This window comes from Jatropha curcas, chromosome 7 (assembly GCF_041381405.1).
Source record: "Jatropha curcas cultivar XTBG-Jc1 chromosome 7, XTBG_Jcur_1.0, whole genome shotgun sequence".
Taxonomy (NCBI): domain Eukaryota; kingdom Viridiplantae; phylum Streptophyta; class Magnoliopsida; order Malpighiales; family Euphorbiaceae; genus Jatropha; species Jatropha curcas.
In genome coordinates this window covers 2,049,072-2,055,740 of record NC_143157.1, presented here as the reverse complement: position 1 = coordinate 2,055,740, position 6,669 = coordinate 2,049,072, and the positions used below count along the sequence as shown (strand labels likewise).

Genomic DNA, 6,669 nt, shown 5'->3' with positions numbered 1-6,669 from the left:
AGATTACAAAGTTTTATTTTATTATCATAATTAAATCTTGAGTACATATATTAGGAATCAAATATATATTCTAATATATAAAATAAATGCATTAAAATGTAATGTTTAATAATATAATGAATTTCTGAATAATAATTAATAGATAAAAATTTAATTTCTTCTAAAGAAATATATAAAAATTTAGTTGAGAGATTAAGGGTAAAATAATTAATATCTCTAAAAGCAAATGAGAATGATAAAGCAAAGAGTTTTATTAATTGAACTCTATTAACAAAGTGTAATAAATCAATGTGTACGATAACCAAGAAAGAGAGAGAAATGAATTCAGTTACAATAATTAATAAAACTTATATGATTACATAATTCTCATTACAATATATTGACTTGAGAGCTTATGGGCTTCACCGTTGCATTAGAAGAAATCTTTTTTCTTTAAGCTCAAAAGAGTCTAAAAAAATTAGTCTAAGTTCATTAAATAATATGGTTATACTAGTCTAAAGAAATAGACTCATTATAGAAGTAGTATTAATAATTAATTACAATTAGGTGTTTATTTTTTATATAGGTAGTAATACCTTGTTGAATTATTTTCACAAAGTTTTTAATTCTTTTTTTTATTTGTCTTTAACTTTTCAAATAATAAAATCAAAATCTTTAAAAATATTTTTATGATCTCTATCTAAATTTAATAAGATTATCTTGGTTAATCCCAACGTTTTCCTTTCCAATTTCTACTTATATATATATATATATATATATATATATATATATATATATATATATATATATATATATATATATATTTCTATTATTATAGATTAAAATTCTAATTTAAATACAAATAGAAATTCTTTTAATTAATATAATAAGAATATCTTAGTGAATAATTATTAAAACTATAATCTAAATCCTTATAAAATAAATTATTAATTTCAATTAATTTGTGATTTCTAATTGAGAAGTTTAATAATAATTGAAATTATTGATTTAAATAAAAATTTCTAATCGAAATAAAAGCTATACAAATTAATAGCAATAAATATGTCAAATAAATCGACTATTATTGCTTATTATTATTTTCTAATTTGAGCTCTAAATAATTGTACGGATTATTAGTTAGTTTTTATTTTTATAATTTATTTTAATTTTATTAATGAAAAATATGAATGGATTTATCCTTAGTTAGCTTTACTATATTATAAATTCAATATATAAAAATAAAAATATATTAAAATTTAAAATTTAAATTGACTATTTCTAAATCGTAATCATATTACAATCCAATATATATTTTATAATATTTATTTAATAACAATAACAATTAATATATATATATATATATAGTAATGTAGCCAAAAAATTTAGTGAGGAGTCCAACTAAAATTATATTTCAGAAAAGTCACATACATAAAATAAATGTAAGTAATAAGAATCCCTTGCAATCGAACAATAATTGGTTACAATTAAATAACAATAATCCTTGTCTATTTTTTATTAATTGAAATTTGTTCATAATAACTTCATTGTCAATACTTGTAAATACATCTCTTTCAATGTAAGTCATCAAACCAAACAATCACTCAGTTGCTCATTGCCCATTCTATTACGAATTGAACTTTTAATGATTTTCATCACAGAAAAAGCTATTTCCCCTGTGGATGTACCAACTGGCAAAATTAACGACAATTTGACTAACAAATACACCAAAGGAAAAACAATATGCTTTCTTGTACCAACCATTTGCTTTGCAAGACCTCTAATTCCACTCACTTCAAAAAAATATTTATCCATATGCATATCAAAGATAAATTTTTCAATTTGAGATTCAAGTTCAATTAAAGTAATAGGAGGAAATTCATATGTATAAAACTTTGCAAGTTCAATCAATTTGCTCATATCAAATGCAGAAAATGAGTCTTTAGGATCAAGACATGCCATACATAAAATAAATTTGTATTAACTTCATCAACTCGATTATTAAGTTTTTGAAACTGCATATCAATCATAGAATAATGTAGCTCAACATGATAATGGTGAAGATTTGTCATTTCTTCACTTCTACGCCTTGATCTCCCTCTAGTTACAGAAACATCCTCCATAATTATTACACGTATATCATATTTACCACAAAATTTCAACACCTCAAGTAATAAAGATTCCCAACCATAATCTCTAATTACTTGCAAATGATATTTTGAAACTTTAACCAAATGTATAACATTCACTATATGTGACATCCTACTGAGTCAAGTCATTTCATGGAGTCGAGTTGAGTCGAGTTGAACCAAACCCGGTTGGGGTAGAATGGGTTATTAAGTGGAGTTACTTGAGTGAGAGAAAAAGATCAAGCACATGGGTGAGGACTGATTTGCATTAAAAGATTGAGCTTGGGTATTAAGTTGTAGCCTGTTTACAATTGAGGTACCATTTAGGAAGTTTTACATAAAATCCCTTGATTTTTGATGGCCTACCGGTAATACTCATTTTCACTTTCCCATTTTCATGTTTATCTTCATCTTCTTCATCTTCTTCCTTTCCTCTTCCACCTTACTTTCAATTTTCATGGTAGTTAAGCCTTAACTTCAATTTTTCTTCTATCCAAGTAAGTAAACCTTCTTGAAGTTCATAATTGAAACAATTGGTGCTGTTGTTTTAGAATTCATAAGAATTCTTATTTATAGGTGAAGGGAGTTCAAAGAGTGTAGAGAAAAGAAGCTAAAGAGGAGCTCAAGCTTTTGGAGTAAAGGTTTGATATCTCTTGTTATTTTTCATTTTCTTTGTATGAGATTTGTGTGGTGTGTTGCTATTGAGACAATCTTGCTTTATGTTGAGTGGGAGGACTGGTAATGGTGAGAAAACAGGGGAAAACAGGGGAAGTATTGAATAAATGAAGTAAATAGTGAGTTATGTTGAAACAGGTTTTGCTGGAAATTTTACCAGTAACTTCATCTTGATTTTGACCCCATTTCATGATGGAATTAGGAAGTGTCATAGAAGAGTTATTTGTTCCTTTATGTGTTAGCTTTACATGGGTTTTTGAATCATCCAAATTGGAGTTGTATATTGAGAGATATGATCAAAAGAGTACAGACAGTGCAGGCTGGAAGCGCGCGCGCGAATTGCATGATGAGTTCGCGTTGCCTTCTCGCGCTCGCGAATTTGAACTACGCGCTCGCGACTTTCACCTGAAACTCTCTGACTCTCATTTGGCACATCTCGCGCTCGCGACTTTCAAGTACGCGTTCGCGACTTGTGCACGCAAACTCTCTGACTTTCATTTGGCACATCTCGCGCTCGCGACTTTGAAGTGCGCGCTCGCGTACTTGGCCCTTGGCCTGTAAGAGATTGCGACCTTCATCGCGCGCTCGCGAATTTAGCCTGAGAACTCACTGTCTCTCATTTGGCACTTCTCACGCTCGCGACTTTCAAGTACGCGCTCGCGACTTGTGCCCGATAACTCACTGTCTCTCATCTAGTGCATTACGCGCTCGCGACCTTGCAAGGCGCGCTCGCGACTTGTGTTTTCATGCATTTTTGGACTTCTTTTTCAATGCAATTGTATTCCTTTGCTTCACTTATATGCCTCCAATCATTTTAACATCAAATACAACATTAGAACATGTATTAAAACAACATTCAAGCATGCAAATGATGTGAAATCAAATAAACATTATGAATTATGAAGTTATGAATTATGACTATGATGTTGTGTGATATTATTGACATACCAACATTATGCTCTATTGAGGTTAGGTAGAAACCATGTAGATAAGGCTATGTCGCGACATAGGATAGCAGATCTGCACCTCATACAGTTTGATACTCCGGCTACAGGCCGTTGAGTGGATATGATTATATATGGGCCATAGCAGCCAAGCATACAGTATTCATCCAGTTTCATACAGTTTTTCTTATCACTTCGGTTTCACTATAACCTTATGGAGCCATACAGATATCTTGACATAACATTTCATGAATTATACAGTATTATAAACAGTACAAAAGATAATCAAGGTATCATGAAAGTATCATGATGTGTGTGCTTATATGTGCCATATGTGTTTACATGGTTCTTTCTATACATGTATGTGTTTAATTGTTTCTTTATATGTTGAGATATCCACTGAGCTTTATTGCTCAGCGAGTTACCTGTTTAACTTGCAGGTTTTGAGATTGGACCATAGATAGTCGGCTTACAACTGCTGCAGTTCATCTGTAGAAGACTCAGTCTTCAGGGTAGCTACTCATTTTAATGTGTACCTTTTGTCTACCCTTTTTATGGCATGTACAGGGCACTCAGTTGGGCCCATTTCATTTTGACACTAGTATCATGTTAATGTAAATATAAATTACATTATTTTTGTATACAATATCAGCATGCTATTATATTCAATATACATTATGACTTCAGCATGTCAGACTATACAGTCAACCAGTTTGTAACGTCTCGGTTCGGTTCATTCGGGTTTACGGATGGACCGGGAAGGGATGTTACACTATATCTTGATCCCTCTTTTGTAAAACTTGGGATAACTCATTTTGATTCCCAAAATCTTTCTCATAAGATGCATTACAAGGGCAAATTCAAATCGATTAAAAATATCTATCAAATCAATTGGTTCAACTCTATGTGCATCATCACTCCCATTTTCTCCATGTACTTAAGGACATCAATATTATAAGAAAATAAATGCATCAAATTAATTATCGTACCATAATGAGAAACCCATCGAGGATTTTCCGGTCTCTTCAATGTCATTTCTTGATTCAAACCTTGTCCAGTTCTTATTACTTCTTATGCAATTCCTTCAATCATTTTCTCCATTTGCTTTTCTCGAAGCATATCCATACGTTTACAAGAACCTCCAATAACACTGAACAAATGAGTAATAGTATTTGAAAAAAGAACATACACTTGAATGCTTTTTGGCAACAAAAAACAAGTGCGAGTTAGAGTTGATGGGCAAAACAATGGATGTAATAAGCACTGGAATTTTCCTTCAAAATCAAACTTTTAAGACCATGAAATTCACCTCGCATATTACTAGCTCTATCATAGCCTGGACCTCTCAAACTAGATATACTCAATCCTTAAGTAGAAAATAAAGACTTAATATCTTTTTGAAGTGATGTCGCAGTTGTATCATGTACGTAAACAAGAGCATTGAATCGTTCGATAACATTTCCAAATTTATTGACATATTGTATGCCAACTCCCATTTGCTCTTTAATTGATACATTTGACATTCATTAACTAAAATAGAAAATAAATTATCGCCTATATCTAAAATTATAGCCTTTGTCGTCTCAAATGCAGCTGCATTAATGATATCTTTTTGAATATCAGGTGATGTGAGTTTGAGATTTTCAGGAGCATTCTTTAACACAACATTATTAATTTTTTCATTAGTTGAAGCCAAGACTTTCAATAACTTAATGAAATTTCCTTGATTTGATGAACTTTCAAACTCACTATTTCCCTGAAAAGCAAATCCTTGCATCAAGAGATAGCGAAGACATAGTATTGATGCATTTAACCTACAATGATACTCAATCTTTGACTGTTCTGATTGTTTTGAAAAAGACACTTCAATATGTTGAACTTATCCATTAAATACTGACGAGCTAATCGACATTTATTATGATCATCGGTGTGGTTTCTTACATGTTCTCGTAATCTTTGTTTCTTATGCTAATAGTAAAACCTTACGATACAAAAGCATCATGACCTCTTTCATTATGTTCAAATGAAAAAAAGATAACAATATAAATAATATGTAGCATCTTTTTCAATACTATATTCTAACCAACTGTTGAATTCATCAAATCTCCGTTTTTAATCTCCATCTATCATATGAGGAAATTTGTGATGGCATGGTTGACATGGACCTTTTAGTAAGTAAGCTCTACGTACCTGATCCCTAACATTAGGCGGATAGATCATTATGTTAGGTCGCATCCTTTGATCAGAAGGAATGTTTTCTATAGCAAGCTCATGATCTTTAACTATGACTTACGTAGGTGGTGCTAGTTGAACATATTGATTAATTGATGGTGATGGAGATTTTGCAACAATGGATTTTTTTTTTGAAGTACAGTTCCATAACTACACAAATAAAGATATTATCATTAGATATAATTAAAAATACAAAAGTTCTATATTGCAAAACTAATTAAGTTATTAAATATTTGTGATTAGAATTTATAACTGTTTTGTTGATTTATTAAAACAAATACATAATTTCTTAAGCTTTAAAAAATAAAATTTTTTAAAAAATAAAAATTAATATTTTTAGGTTTTAGTTAGCAATAAGAGTGAATATTGTTAACACAAATAATATATAACTTTATAACATTTTATGAGTTTAATTTATAAAAATTGATTGGAAAATTGTATCCATGAAACAATTGTATTGATTTTATTTTCTACCCACTCATCATGTGAATATATATATTCAAGTTGGCACTAATATAATTTTTTGAAATAATTTTTTTATTAGCAATGGTAAATTTTATTAATTTTATTTATATATAATATACAATGCACTTAAAATTAACAAGAAAAAAAGAAATCATCTCCAACTAATAAATAATTTCAAAACCATAATTTTATATCCCCAACAAATAAATTAACAAGGAAAAAGAAATTATCTCTCACTAGTAAATAAT

At 29.7% G+C, this 6,669-nt stretch overlaps 2 pseudogenes; both read right to left on the bottom strand.

The window, feature by feature from the left end:
* Nucleotides 1–1,399: 1,399 nt before the first annotated feature.
* Nucleotides 1,400–4,759, bottom strand: LOC149494549 (uncharacterized; annotated as a pseudogene).
* Nucleotides 4,760–4,795: 36 nt separating this feature from the next.
* On the bottom strand, nucleotides 4,796–5,501 carry LOC149494548 (uncharacterized; annotated as a pseudogene).
* Nucleotides 5,502–6,669: the final 1,168 nt, after the last annotated feature.